We start from the raw sequence: 15,767 nt of genomic DNA, 5'->3' as shown, positions 1-15,767 counted from the left end.
TAGCAAAAGCAAAGGAATTCCAGGAAAATACCTACTTCTGCTTCATTGACTACAATAAAGCCTTTGACTACGTGGATCACAACAAACTGTGGAAAATTCTTTGGAATACCAAACCACTTTTACCTGCCTCCTGAGAAACTTGTGTGTAGGTCAAGAAGAATCAGAACCGGACATGGAACAATGGACTGGTTCAAAATTGGGAAAGGAGTACGTCAAGGCTATATGTTGTCACCCTGCTTATATAACTTATATGTAGAATACATCATGGGAAATGCTGGGCTGGATGAAGTGCAAGCTGGAATCAAAATTGCTGGGAGAAATATCAATAACCTCAGATTGCAGATGACAGCACTTTCATGGCAGAAAATGAAGAGGAACTAAAGAGCCTCTTGATGAAAGTGAAAGAGGAGAGTGAAAAAGCTGGCTTAAAACTCAACATCCAAAAACCTAAGATCATGGCATCTAGTTGCGTTACTTCATGGCAAATAGATGGGGGAAAAAATGGAAACAGTGACAGACTTTATTTTCTTGGGCTCCAAAATCACTGCAGACAGTGGCTGCAGACATAAAATTAAAAGATGCTTGCTCTTTAGAAGGAAAGCAGTGACAAACCTAGACAGCATGTTAAAAAGGAGAGACTTCGCTGACAAAGGTCTGCATTGTCAAAGCTTTGGTTTTCCAGTAGTCAGGTACAGATGTGAGAATAGGACCATAAAGAAGGCTGACTGCTGAAGAACTGATGCTTGAATTGTGGTGTTGGAGAAGACTCTTGAGGGTCCTTTGTACAGCAAGGAGATCAACTCAGTCAATCCTAAAGGAAATCAACCCTGAATATTCATTGGAAGGACTGATGCTGAAGCTGAAGCTCCAATACTTTGGCCTGCTGATACGAAGAGCCATCTCATTGGAAGAGACCATGATGCTGAGAAGGATTGAAGGTAGTAGGAAAAGGAGACAACGGAGGATGAGATAGTTGGATGACATCACTAACTCAATGGACATGAGTTTCAGCAAGCTCTGGGAGATAATGAAGGACAGGGAAGCCTGGCAGGCTACAGTCCATGGGGTGGCAAAGAGTTGGACATGACTTAGTGACTGAACAACAAATATCTAAATATTCATAGGTTCATTTAGCAGTAAGTGAATCTGTGTTGAAATGGGCAACTTAGCTTCACTGCAGAACACCCAATTATTAAGGTGCATAAAGTTTGCTGATTCTACTTTGCCCAGAATGGAGTATGAAGGCTCAAAAGCTCTACAGCATTGACTCTTGAGTTCCTTTACCAGTATCATTGAGAAGGATGATCCTGTATTTTTCAGCTCACAGAGAATTGTGAAGACTGGTTGGGCTGGTTTAAAGGACTTAATGCAAAGTGATGTGCTATATAATCAATTTTGACAAGTCCTTCTAAGTGTAAACTGTCCCTAGGCCCCAGGTTGTCATGCCCAACTTCTGGGGCTAAGGAACAGTAGTTCCTGTATGAGGAAGCATGATTAACCTGGGGAGGATTGGGGTGTTTCTTTTTCAGGAAGGCTTGGGCTGTCTGTCCCATGCAGATGTCGTTATTGTTTGACATATATTTTTGGAAAACTCTACCTACCTTTGTTGTAAATTCATTAATTGTCACTTAAATGCCCCATGAAACTTATGTCTAATAAAATCCCCTTTCCTTTTTTGGCTTTGGATTTGAATGGAAATTACCCAGCATTAGACTTTGGCTTCCCTTGTGGCTCAGATGGTCAAGAATTCGCCTGCAATGTGCGAGACTTGGGTTCTATCCTTGGGTTGGGAAGATCTTGTGGAGAAGGGAAAGGCTACCCACTCCAGTATTCTGGCCTAGAGAATTCCATGGACTGTATAGTCCATGGGGTTGCAAAGAGTCGGACACGACTGAGCGACTTTGACTTTCCCTTTCAGGCTTTGTATTTAGAATCACTTTCAGAATAATTTTTTTTTTTTTTGCAACCCCACATGGCATGCAGGATCTCAGTTCTGTGTGCCCTGCAGTGAAAGCTCAGATTCCTAACCACTGAACCACCAAAGATGTCCCCAAATTAACTGTTAATATTACCCTTTACAGCATTCAGTGAACAGGACTAGGGCAAAACCTCAGGAGAATTCAAGTCTTCTAACTTTGCCTGCTATGCAGTTGATGCACAAGAAAGATATGCTTATACATCCCTCTCCTGGGTGGAAATATTCCTAACCTACCATTGTCTCCAATAATTTATTCAGAGATCTTCACAGTATAGTAACCTGGCAGCTAGCTACCTACCTAGAAGTTACAATGGTTATCCTTATATTGTAGAAGGAAAGAACCAAAATCAGGGCAACAGTGTTCTATTGACCTTGATTTATACCTGGGCAAAGTAACTCTGTAGTACTACTTTGCCATCATGGATACATAAGCCCTGAAGTCCCTGCTCAATTCAGTTTTAAAGTGGAGGAACCAGACAGGCTCCCAGAAACTAAATCTGTTTCGTGGAGGAGGAGTCTGTGATTCAGGCTTAAGCCAAGGGTGTTGCCTTTATGACATAGGTCATTACCAAAAGTAGGGTAGGAATGGCTTCTTGCCCAAGAGCTGTCAGATGTGTTCATGGATTTGTGCTGAGTCTTTCATGATTCAGTAGAACCAGGCCATTAGAAATGCTACATTGGTTCTTAACAGTGGTGTGTGCGTGGTCAGTCACTTAGTCGTGTCTGGCTCTTTGTGACCCCATGGACTAAAAACCCCTCTGACCATGGCATGTCCCAGGCAAGAATGCTGGCCATTTCCTTCTCCAGGAGATCTTCGCAACCCAGAGATTGATCCCACATCTCCTGCATTGGCAGGTAGATTCTTTACCACTGAGCCACCTGGGAAGCCCCTTAATAGTGATATCTACAGCAAAACAAGGACCCAAAATATTTCAGGCCCATGTGAGAACTATTGGAATAAGAGGTGTGTAGAAGGTGCTGTGAGAATAGCAGGGTGGTCATTAATTCAGTCTGTGAAGTTCAGGAGGATTCCCAGTGGTGGCAGTGTTTGAAGGTGTGTTAGAAGAATGAATGCAGTTGGTGGACAAAAAGGAAGGAAGAGCTATCTGTGCAGAGTCACTAGTTCTTCAGGAAGAAGACAGTGAAAAGAGAGGCTGTCAGGAGAGCAAGTCTGTGGAAGGAGTGACTTGCTTCACTAAGATGTGAGCTATATGCTGTAGTAAATGAGGTGCCAGCAAAAGACTTTAATGAAGGAGAGATAACATGGGTTGATCATTTTAGAAAGAGCTCTGTGACAGCTGGTGTGGCTAATTCATTGACAGAAGGTAAGATGAGAAGGAGGAACCAGTTTAGAGAGAACCTCATTCATGTCAATGACAGTGGTGACAAAGAGGGACACACAGACATTCTAGAGAGATGGTTTGGAGGTAGGATTGAGGGGATTGATTAATATCTCATTAGATATGGAATCAAGGTTTGAGGCTGAAGTTTCTAACATGTTATGACATGCAGGAAAATGTCCTCTGAAATCCATGATTTTGTCTGAAATCTTCTCAAAACTATAATATGAGATCTACTGTGTAATAGGTTTGTGGCATCTGACATTTGTACTAAATTTTTAACTTTCCAGAGCACTTCTTCTTGTTTGATCTCATTAAATATGCATGTTGACAGAAGACTAAGACTTAGTCTAAGACTTAGAAGACTAAGTGTAAGTGATGTGACTAAAAGCATTCCGTTGGACTTGGCTGGGGTGAGACTAGAATCAAATCTCCAGGCTCCCTAGTCTTGAGCTTTAAATCAAATCTCGAATCTGATAGTCTTTCATTCTGTGCCCCTCACCCTTTTTTTCTCTTTTGCATAGAAGATACTAGAATTAGAAAGACTTTTTGACTCAAGGAGGAGGCTGGAAATTTTGGAAAAGCCACAAAGAAATCTTGGGAGCTTTTAGGGAGGACGAGGCAGCCAGCAGATGGGCAAAGGGCAGCAAGTGACAGAGAGTATTCCAGACCTTCCAGATATCAGTGTTTTCATTGCTCAGAGTACAAATGTATCCTGTAGTGTTAGTTTCCCTGTAAACCTCATCCCTGCAAACCAGATGAGCCCTGGGAAGTGGGGAACGGAAGTGGGGAGGGACCACTGCTAATGGCTAAGAATGACAGGGATGGTAGCCTCTACTCAGGATGGTCCCTGAGTCCCTCAAGTCTGTTCAGAGGGTCCTATGTGGCCTATTAATGAGCATTACACTCAAAATTGGTCCCCACACAATCTCAACCAGGGAATAAGTAGATTTGTTGATCATGGTGGGCGAGATTGTCTATGCAGAGGCTATAGAATAAACTCGTTCAAAACTAGTACAGCCACTATGGAGAACAGTGTGGAGATTCCTTAAAAAACTGGAAATAGAACTGCCATATGACCCAGCAATCCCACTGTTGGGCATTCACACCGAGGAAACCAGAATTGAAAGAGACATATGTATCCCAATGTTCACTGCAGCACTGTTTACAATAGCTAGGACATGGTGGCAACCTAGATGTCCATCAACAGATGAATGGATAAGGAAGTTGTGGTACATATACACAATGGAATGTTACTCAGGTATGAAAAAGAACCCATCTGAGTCAGTTCTAATGACGTGGATGAAACTGGAACCCATTGTACAGAGTGAGGTAAGTCAGAAAGAGAAACACCAATAGAGTATTTCAGTTCAGTTCAGTCACTCAGTTGTGTCCAACTCTTTCCAACCCCGTGGACTGCAGCACGTCAGGCTTCCCTGCCCTTCACATTAGTGCATATATATGGAATTTAGAAAGATGGTAATGATGAACCTATATGCAAGACAGCAAAACAGACACAGATGTAAAGAACAGACTTTTGGACTATATGGGAGAAGGCCAGGGTGGGACGATTTGAGAGAATAGCATTGAAACATGTATATTACCATTCGTAAAACAGATGAGCAGTGCAAGTTCAGATGCATGAAGCAGAACACTCAAAGCTGGTGCTCTGGGACAACCCAAAGGGATGGGGTGGGAGGGAGGTGGGAGTGGGGTTCAGGATGGGGGGGACACATGTATACCCATAGCTGATTCATGTTCATGTATGGCAAAAACCACAACAATATTGTAAAGTAATTAGCCTCCAATTAAAATAAATAAATTAATTTTAAAAAGAATAAATTCATTCAGTAAATACACAACCAAGTGTAAGATAATTAGTAGGAACCTGCTCTATAGCACGAAGAGCTCAGTTCAGTGCTCTGTGGTGACCTAGAGGGGTAGGATGGGGATGGGGTTGGGAGGGAGGTCAAAGAGGGAGGGGATATGTGTATACGTGTGGCTGATTCACTCATTATAGCAGAAACCAACTCAACATTGTAAAGCAGCTATACTCAAATAAAAACAAATAAATAAGTTTGAAATAAATAAGTTTGAAAGTGGAGTCTCAACCCTACTGAGCAGAGGAAATGGAGAGTCTTTGTCCCTGCAGATCAGAATCTCTCTATTAGAAATAATAATTTTGGAATGGTGGGAGAGTCATTTTGCAATTATCTCTTGTCCATCTTGGTGATTAGGAAGAGGCAAAACACCTGTCTTAGACAAGGTAGACATTTGTGGGCAGGAAGAGACTTTTCATCTATAGGAGTTATTGTCTGTTTAGGGAGCTAAAACAGACGATGTTTTAGGATACCTGGAGAGAAAGAGGAAGAGGATTCTTGATGAAAACTCCTCAATGCACTGTTTTCTTTCAGGCAGATGTGGTCTCTCACAGGATTTGCAATAACTGCCTTTGCAAGTGGAAATGATCAACTTCCACTTGCAAGTGACTGCCTTGGAAATGGTGATCAAAGAATGGTACTTAATAGAGACACGTTCTGTGATTGTACAGCCCCCGTCCTTCTGGGGGTTTCATTGATTATCTGTCTCCGTGTGGACTCCTAGCTCCAGCCTCAGGGACTCACCTGATTTCAGTGTGTTCCTTTGTTATCTAGAACTATGGTTGACAGTCAATACTAATTAAAAAAAAAGAAAAGTATCGCTTTTAAGGAAAATTTTTTTCTAAAAATAACTTTTTATTTTGTATTGGAGGATGCATACTGTGCTAAGTCGCTTCAGCTGTGATGGACTATTTGCAGCCCAATGGATTGTGGCACCCCAGGCTCCTCTGTCCATGGGATTCTCCAAGCAAGAATACTGGAGTGGGTTGCCGGGCTCTCCTCCAGAGTGGCCAATTAACAATATTGTAAAATTTCAGGTAGACAGCAAAGGGACTCGCCATAAATATACATGTAGTTTTTTCATCTTTTTACTTTTTATCCTAATATTTTCTTGTGGGGAGGGAGAGAAGTCCATAGAGAAAAATATACTTTTATACCCAGAGGTATGCTTTAAACAGACCTTGTTGTTTTATTTTATGACCTAACCTAAAACCTCGGAGATTCCCACAGCTTTCAAGCCCATCAAGGCAGCCATTCCATCAAGACCAGTTCGAAGTGTCCATGATAATCCCATTTTATCCCTGAAAACCACTTTGAACATTTAAAAAAAGTCTCCGAGCAGTTGAGCCAATTCAACCCTTTAGTTCTGTTTTCCCAGTGATAATTTGTTTCTGTACATGTTTTCAACTGATTTTTTTAAGTAAAACATTTACACTGGAACGACTCCCCATCTTAGGTGAGTTTGATTGATTTCTATTAGTTAAAAAAAAATCATACGATTTCTGAGCCTGTGCACTCTTAGTTTGATAAATGAAGTAACAGGGATAAAGGGTAGGTGGTTACCATGGTGACCATAATATCTGATTTGAGTAGCAAAAGATAGGGCAAAGTAACAGTACCATACTAAACTGAATTGTAATGATGATCAATAGTTGAGAGAGGAAATTTAAATGTCTAGGCTCTACTTAGCAACTGATCAGTCAATCAATACATGAATAGCAGTATCTACACCTTAGCTTCATATGCATGTACTGTACAGATCAAAACAGAAAGAAAATTGCAGCCTATGTGAAAATTAAGAGTCCTTAAGCATATTTGGAAAATACTTTTAGGAGAAAATAAAAATCATTTTAATTTCCAAATTTTAACTATTCACCCTCAGGATATCAGGATAAGTGGAAACTACAATGGCATTAGAAGATTTCAAGGTTTAAAAGAAATGAAAAGAGTTGTTGATCTTTCAGGCTGAGGGGACCTAGTTTCTCGACTTGGAGTTGCCACACAAAAAGATAAACTTAGAAGTTCTGCATCCCTAAACCATCCCTTTTTGAATACTCTTCCTGCCTAAAGGCTGATGCAAGCAGGCACTTCCTGGCCTGGGGGAGCGGGCAGATTCCAGCCTGCCAGCTGAAGAATTAACTCTACAGTGTGAATAACCTTGTTTACTCACTTTTGCATTTTAAAAGAAGATACCAACTAGCACTTCAGTGTTGGAATTTCAAATACCAGCAGCCAAGCTGGACGGTGGGATGGGACTGGGGGCTAAGAAGTCTTCCGGGCTCCTTACGCAGACTCCCTGGGCAGGCGTCCATGTCCACCACCTTTCCAGTGCTAAGGCATTTTTTAGATGAGAAGAGAAAAAAGAGAGAGAGGTGAGTGAAACAGTCAACATCTGGAAAATGATTTGTAACTGCTTTTAAAAGGGCGGAATGGGGAAAGTAATCCCATCTCTTAAATTGGCCCTTTTGTGTTGCAAAGCATCTCAAACTAGCTCTGCCACTAGCCTGAGCAAGCGGCCCCACCTGCTTCACTCCTCAGAGGATTTGGCCCCAACTCAAGAGCGTCAGGAGAGTGTGCTGACGGGCGGAGTTGATATACCGTAGACTCGGCCAGGAGGAGGGGAGCAGAGCTGACTTTGGGGAGCAGTTGCCTGCTATGCTGAAAACCTCTGGAAACTGGCTAAGGAGCTGTGGTGAGAACTGTGCGGCTTTTCTCAGACCCATGTCTCTTGAGAGACCAGTGGGGAATTGTGGCCAGGGATATGAAAAGAGGACAGCAGAGGTCCCTCCCCTCTCCCTCCCTAGAACTGCAGCGCCTGCCTTTTCTTAGCACCCACTGCTTGCAGGCATCTCCTTAAGGCTGTTCTGTTTTCTCGTCTGTTGCTGTCTGTGTTCTGGGGGAACGAGAATCAGTGAATTTTTCTCTCCCTCTGCCTCAGTGCCGCCCCTGAACCACACTCCATGAGTTTGATTCACCACTGGCCTCTTCATAATAAATCTGCCTCATGTGAGCAGTTGACGGTTGATACTGTGCACCAGAGAGAGATTTAGGAATGTGAAATTCTTGTGGCTGACTTAAATGGGTTCCAGAAATGCCTGGATCTACACTGATTTCAGATCAGATATGTGATGTATGCAAGTTCTGTTCAAATAAAATAGCCAGAGTCTGCTGAGAGACAGAATGGTTCTAATGCGGGGAGGGAGGTGGGCTTACAGGTCTGAGAGAAACAAGAGACTTAGGGGCTGAAATCCCACTTTTAAGCTATGTAGCCTTGGGAAACCAGTGAACTTTGGGTCTTCAGTTTTCTCAGTTGTAAAATGGGAATTATGTTATTTACCTTGTAAGGTTGAGAAATTAATCGTATAGGTCTAGAGGACAGGGACCATAATCACCTTATTTAGGGGGTTAAGCATCCAGAGAAAGTCATTTATTAACACTCTTAACTTAGTAGTTAAGAATGTCAGCTCAGATCATTCTGCCTGCTTTCAGATCGCAGCTCCCTCATTGTTTGCTGAAGTTGACTGAATAACATATGCCTATTTCCACATCTGTAAAATGGTAATACTAACTGTCATGCAAGTGTATTAGATGTCACGCAAGTGTATGCTCCTCGGTTCTTGTCACGTCACAACAAAGATTTGGAGTGACGCTAACAATAAATATTTCATGGATCTGTGAGGATTTAAAGAAGCAATGCTTCATATATCAGGTTGGCCAAAAGGTTTATTCAGTTAAAAAAAAAAAAAAAAAGAACCTTTAGGCCAAGCCAGTATAAGCCCCTCAGCAGAGTTCAGCTCAGTGCTCTGTGATGACCTAGAAACATGGAATGGGGAGGGTGGAAGGGAGGCTTAAGAGAGAGGGGATATATGCATTCATATGACTGATTTACTTTGTTGTACAGCAGAAACTAACACAACATTGTAAAGCAACTATATTCAAACAACAACAACAAAAGAAACAAAAAACTCCTCAGCACTATGCCTAGCACACAGCAGTCAGTAATTGTTGGCTGCTGATATTATGAGGCAGAAATCTGACTGTGGAGCTAGACAACTGGCCTCCCTAGACTAAATTCCCAGGTAGTGCTAGTAGTAAAGAACCTGCCTGCCAATGCAGGAGACATAAGAGGGGTTCCATCCCTGGGTCGGGGAAGATCCCCTGGAGGAGAAAATGGCAACCTACAGCAGTATTCTCCCCTGGAGCATCCCATGGACAGAGGAGCCTGGTGAGTCCATAGGGTCACAAAGAGTTGGACATGATTGAAGTGATTTAGCTTACTCACACACGAGACTAAATTGACCTCATATTTAAAAAAATTGACTACAAAGGCTGGATGAGATGAGTCCTAAGGAGCCGTCCACCTTTTACCAGTTGTGTGCCTGGGAGTATCCCCATGCCTATAACGTAGACTTATATCTTCCTTGGTAGGGGCCATACATTGAAAATTCATACATTTTATGATGGAAAAAAACAACCCAACATAATATACATTTTGGACTTAAAAATCATAGCCAGTGCCTAAAACCAGATTGTGTCATTTCATATATTCCTGTGACTTGATTTCCTGAAGAATGTATTTTTGCAGCCTTAGATTCTATTTTGCATGTTCATAGCTTTGGAAATTTGCATCCAAACACTTTGCACTGGTTTTAAGAGATTTATTCACACAGGTTGGCTGAGAATGGCACTTGGTAGCATTTTCAGTTTCTGGATTATTTTTGAGAAGGAACCTTAACCTGTATCTCTGCATTCTGCTGTCAGTTAATATGTATCTGACATTATATTTGAGCTGTTGGCAGCCAGTTTAAAAACCAGCCCAGAGTCACTCCTCACTGGGCCTCTGGGCAGGAAGTAGATTTGCTGGGCTGGGGGATTTGCATTCTCGTCAGATTGGGAGCATCCCCTCCCATCATTTCCTTTATATTTTATTCTTTCCATATTCAACGCCCCCCTTACTAATTAGCTTTCCACAATTCCTCGCTAAATCCCTAATGGGTGCTCTGAGCTAAACCAATGCCCTCATTAAACAGAACAATTAATCACAGGTTTTCAGAATTAATTTGTTTGATTAAGACCACCAGGAGGGTAGGGACTATGCTTTCTGATGCCTGGCACATAATAGAGGCAGTCTTCGCTTTTGCATCATAGGCAGAGATCATAGAGATGACATCTTAATAATCAATGGGAAAAAAGTACCATTGTCTAAGATATTGAGCAAGCAGCTTTTCTATGCCTTAGTGAGTTGTCACACAGTCCTTTCTAGCTTTGGATCAACTTCCAACCTTTTATCCCTTATACTTCAATGTTATGAAATATCTCTGAGAGTTCTTTTAATGTGAAGTTTTTTGCCAGTGTTATTTCCTCTGGGACATCTTCATCCTTTCAACCCAACCACTTTCTTCGTTCACGTTCCTAAGTTTGCCTTTTGTCAAGTTCCCTTGACTGCGTTATCTGGTTTTTCTCAAAGAGTGGCAGTGTCAATATTCCCATGATCAGCTATGGCTTCTAAAAGTCCACTGTTTCACTTGAATTTCACTTACAGCATTATCACTTTTTGTTTCTTTGCTGCACTTCAATCTTAGTTGGCAAATTCCCTCTTTGCATTATCCATTTCTGTAAAATGTTGTGTGGGTTTACCACCAGGAGATGAGGAAGCAAAACAACTACATGCTTTGCTGTCTGTATGTGAACTGAACAATTGGTCTGAAGTGACCTATTCCCAACAGACTTTGAAAGAACTGACCTGATGAGTCTCAGGGAACATAATGTGTATCTGTTACTATGTAGTGACTGTGGACCAAAGAGCTAGTAGCAAGTTTATACTTTACTCACTCACAGTTAATACACTGTGGTAACTGAAATTTGAATCTCATTGTTAGGGAACTGCTGTTGCTTAATTAAGCCATAATAACTGAAATTCATGCATGTTGGAACCACACAAATAAAAAACTGCCCATAGATAGTTGCTCAGTAATAAATACCTGTTGAATGAATGAACAGACTCATGCATTCACACTGATCTCAGTTTTACAGTCTGAGTGTCCTTTAGCCTTGCCCATAACTATTCCCCTTCTCTTCCTTCCTAGACATAATAAAATACCCAAAGTGTTAGCTGGTCTTTGCAACTCAGTGGACTGTAGCCTGCCAGGCTCCTCTGTCCATGAAATTTCCCAAGTAAGAATACTGGAATCGGTAGCCATTCCCTTTTCCAGGGGATCTTCCCAACCCAAGTATCAAACCCAGGTCTCCTGTATTGCAGGAAGATTCTTTTCTGCCTTAGCCACCAAGGAAACCCTAAATAGTAGGTAAAAACATGTCTACTAAAAGCTAGCTTTGAACAAGTCATTAAACTCTTGAGTCTCATGTGCTAAAGGCCCAGTTACTTCTTACTAAAATTTTTCCTGATTGGGATTTCCCAGGCAATTCAGTGGTTAAGACTCCTTGCTTCCACAGCAGGGGGTGTGGGTTCAGTCCCTGGCTGGGGAACCAAGATCCTGCATGCCATGCCGCATGGCACAGCCAAAAAAAAAAAAAATTCCCTGAGTGCCTAGCTTCACTTCTACAATAAACGAATACAATCAATAGATTTATACACTAAATTCAAAAAGGACTCTCAGGCTCCAAGTGTTGATCATTTTCTCCCCTAAGAGCAGGCTCAGGACTTGGCAGAGGAAGCTTCTGAAATCCTGCATCCATGAAGGATGCTCAGACTCAGTGGGCAGTGGGAGAGAGGGGTCTTATACTGACAGAACTTCCCTGATCCAATTCTCTTACTGTCCTACAATCTAGTAATTAAAAAAAAAAAAGTAGGGGAGGTTTAGGGGAGAGACTCAAAGATAATCCTAAATTCTACTTGGCCTTTGGTCTCAAGGAGTTTATATGCTAGAATGGGCTATGAATCCTGGAGACGTGTAAGCAGTAAGAGGGGTGGTTACCAGCACTGGTTTGATCTGACCCAGTTTCAGAGTTGATCTGTCACTTCCTAGCTCAGTAAGCTTTCGCAAGTTAGATTCTCAGAATCTCCTTTCTACACCTGTGGAGTCTAAGAATTATCTCCCAAGGTTTTGAAGAGTTTTGAACAAGATAAGGAATGCAATGTACTTAGAGTAGTATCTTTGTAGCATAAGAGCTTGGAAAACAGAAATGATTTTCATTACTGAGACATGATTCGAATGCATATCATCTTTTTTTTTTTTAGTATTTATTTATTTGGCAGCACTGGGTCTTAGTTGTGGCATGCAGCATCTTTTAGCTGTGGCATGTTAGATCTAGTTCCCTGACTAGGAATCGAACCTGGGCCCCCTGCATTGGGAGTGTGGAATCTTAGCCACTGGGCCACCAGGGAAGTTGCAGATGTCATTCTTTTCACTAAGATTGCCTTGTCTTCAGTGTGCAGAGTTCTGGTTGCAGAGTGTAATATACAGGTGAATTTTATGAAAGCTATCTAGCCCATTCATGAGGGACCAAGGCTAAGACCTTTGTTTTCTCTTGCCTCCTTATTGATGTCCATTGGGTAATTGAGAATCTATATTATATTCTGCTTTTGTGGAGTCGGCCCCCTCTATTCTTTTGGAACCCCTCCGTCTCTCCTAGAACGATCAGCTTGGCGCAGCGAGCGGCATCCTCATCTGGTTACTGTGTGTCCCCACAGCCAGACAGACACACTTTGAGACTTTTTGAAAAGTCACTGTTGTGCCTGACTGCTGGGCTGTGGGTCTCAGTTCTGGCCGTGTGGGCCACTTAACAAGTGGAGCTCTGTCCAGGAATCCTGATTCAGTCAGTCTGGAGTGGAGCCGAGGCACCTACATTATAAAAGTGGTTCCAGGTGAGGAGCAGGCAGAGCTGAGAACCGCTGCTCTAGCGCCAATAGGTACTAGAGTCTAAGAACAAAACCAGCCCCGGTTGCAGGTGCCTGCACGTGAATGTGACCTTCACTTGTCAGCAGACTGAGGCACAAGCTGGCCTTGAGGTGTGAGAACCTGGTTGCTGCCAATTCTCCTTTCCAGGGGCAACGTTTACTTGTATTGTCCTGTCAGAGAGCAGTCCCACACCTCTTGACTGAACTTTTTATAACAGCTGCCTAATTGGTCTCCTTGATTCCGTCTCCCTCTCTTAACCTGTCAATACACTCTCCACTCTGCCAACAAATTCATCTTGCTAAATCAAGAATTCCACTGTTACTCCCTTCCTCTTCCTTTTCTCTTTTTTTTTTTACATTTTGTGGGATCTTAGTTCCTGACCAGGGAGTGAACCCCCACCCCCTGTAGTTGAGGCATGAAGTGTCAGCTTCTGGACTGCCAGGGAAGTCCCCTCTCCTCTTGTAGCCACAAAGAACTGTTCCTCGTTTCCAGCATGGGATGTTTCTCAGTACCTTCAAGCGTGTTATTTCCCTGCCAGAACACTCTGCCTCCCAGTTAATAGTAAAACTTCCATAAATAACAAAATATTTCTCTATTTGAAAATTTAATCTTTTTTAGACCCCATGCCACGTCTTCTACACATACATATGTTTGACAAACTCTTACTGACCTTAGAAGCCCAGTTCCAGACCTTCTCTGAGAAGACCTCTCTATCCTCCACTACCCATCAGCAGCGTGTGTATTTTCTCTGGGCCCAGAGAACACCATAAAAAAAACTCAGTGTCTTGCATTGTAATTTGCTGTTTATGATCTACTTTCCTCCCAAGGATATGTGCCATGTTTGTCTTCATAATTGCTTTAGTGGGCTTCCCAGGTGGCTCAGTGGTAAAGAATCTGCCTGCCAATGCAAGGAAACACAGGAGATGTTGTTTCGATCCCTGGGTTGGGAAGATCCCTTGGAGAAGGAAATTGCAACCCACTTCAGTATTCTTGCCTGGAGAATCCCATGGACAGAGGAGCCTAGTAGGCTACTGTCCATGAGGGTTCACAGAGTCAGACACGACAGAGCACGCCTGGACACAAGCAATTGCTTGAGCAAAATGGACCACCAGGGGGACTGGGAGCAGGCTTGAGGGCAAATCATCTTCAGTCCTAAAAAACCACCTGGATGCAGATGGTTCACTTGATAGTGGATTGTTAACTCTAATAATGTCATTTCTTGTAAGTCATTGGGGCACAAAAAAGAATTATCCCAGAAATAAACTTAAAAAAATTAAAAAGAGGAAAAAAATGTATCCCAGAGTTTCTGCCTTTATACACAGAATTCCATTTGCTGGAGCGCGTACTTCCCAAGACAGTCTAAGCCACAGTCAGCAAGACTGCCTAGATTTCTGTCCTTAGCTGACCAGAGCTCCCACCACAACATCATTATGTTCACTTTACTACCCAAGAAGGGCTGGATTGCACTGCATTATCTGTTTAGAGGGTATTTTACCAAAGAACCAATGAAAGGCAGCCAAAGAGAGCTGTGCATTTAAAAAATATTTTACTTATTTCTTTGGCTTCACCAGGAGGTCTTAGTTGAGGCATGCGGATCTAGTTTCCTGACCAGGCATCAAACCCAGTCCTCCTGCATTGGGAACATAGAGTCTTAGCCACTGGATCAGCTGGGAAGTCCCAGAGCAATTCCTTTTTTTGTGTATACTTTTTTTTTTTCGCCCTGTATTTTTACAGGCAGACACTGTAATCAGCTGTCATGATAGCTATAATCAATTAGCCTATGGGCTGTTTTTTTCCATCTGTACTAATTAAATAGTTGCTTTTGTTTTTATTTTTGTTTTTCCTTGCTACTGTTGAACCACGTGACTAAGCCCCGAAAAACCTTCAGCTGCTGATCTTTCTCTCCTCTCTCTAGGTGCTCCTCTTTTAAGATATGTAACCCATTAATCTCCAGAGAGATTTGCAAATATCTTCATTCCTATCTAGGAGTTACTTATTTGAAAAATATATTCAAGTAGGTCCTCTATTGTTAACTCAATGGACATGAGTTTGAGCAAACTCTGGGAGATAGTGAAGGACAGGGAAGCCTGGCATGTTGCCATTCATGGGGTCACAAAGAATTGGACACTACTGAGTGACTGAACTTCTATTGTTGAAGTATAAAGCAAGAAATCAAAAGATATTTCTTTTGAAACTGAGATTTTTCTCCAATAAATCACAAGATAGAGATGCTTCCCTGATAGTAAGCCTAAGAACACAGCAGAGAACTTTCAAGAGTTAAGCAAACATTTCAGCTAACATTTTTGCATGGCTGCACAAGTCTAGAATCTAAGCTTGGAACAAAAAGAAAAGTAAGATCTAGTGTCTGCTTGCAAGGAGCTTAAAGTCTAGAAGAAGAAAGATTTATTTAAAAAAAAACAAAAACCTAAACACAGTAAAGCATTAAGGATGGTGTGAGAGAAATCTGTATGATGGCAAAACAGAAGAAGTGGGATTAGAGAAAGAAAACACCCATTTTTCAAAACATTCTGTTATGTGCTCAAAAGAAAATTGACCCTGACCTCTCTGTCTTCTAGTTTCTATCTGCAAAATGGGTATAATCTATGCCAGTAACCTAATTCTTTTTAGAATGCGTTTTAATGAGAAATTGAAAGGATTTTGAGTCTTCGTACCCTTAGGGATAGGTACTATATAGATTCCATGTTAAAAT

The 15,767-nt window shown here is 41.9% G+C and overlaps 1 protein-coding gene and 2 long non-coding RNA genes across 14 annotated transcripts in view; 2 read left to right on the top strand and 1 right to left on the bottom strand.

Moving 5' to 3' along the window:
- The window catches only part of DLG2 (discs large MAGUK scaffold protein 2), a 2,308,738-nt gene that overhangs the window by 2,017,577 nt on the left and 275,394 nt on the right, over positions 1-15,767 (top strand). The window lies entirely within an intron of this gene.
- Positions 1-15,767, bottom strand: part of LOC145524515 (uncharacterized) — a 50,681-nt gene that overhangs the window by 24,766 nt on the left and 10,148 nt on the right. The window contains exon 2 of the long non-coding RNA XR_014067617.1: positions 7,369-7,529. This is a non-coding gene — a long non-coding RNA (uncharacterized LOC145524515). The remainder of the gene's footprint in view (positions 1-7,368; positions 7,530-15,767) is intronic.
- On the top strand, positions 2,578-7,546 carry LOC145524517 (uncharacterized). The gene is made up of 2 exons (XR_014067618.1): positions 2,578-4,650; positions 6,070-7,546. It is a non-coding gene; the product is annotated as an uncharacterized LOC145524517 (long non-coding RNA).

Source organism: Giraffa tippelskirchi, chromosome 10 (assembly GCF_054371585.1).
Source record: "Giraffa tippelskirchi isolate mGirTip1 chromosome 10, T2T-mGirTip1v1.2.pri, whole genome shotgun sequence".
NCBI classification, from domain to species: Eukaryota; Metazoa; Chordata; class Mammalia; order Artiodactyla; family Giraffidae; genus Giraffa; species Giraffa tippelskirchi.
Note: the sequence above shows the minus strand (reverse complement) of the source record. Positions and strands in the feature narration are given on the sequence as shown.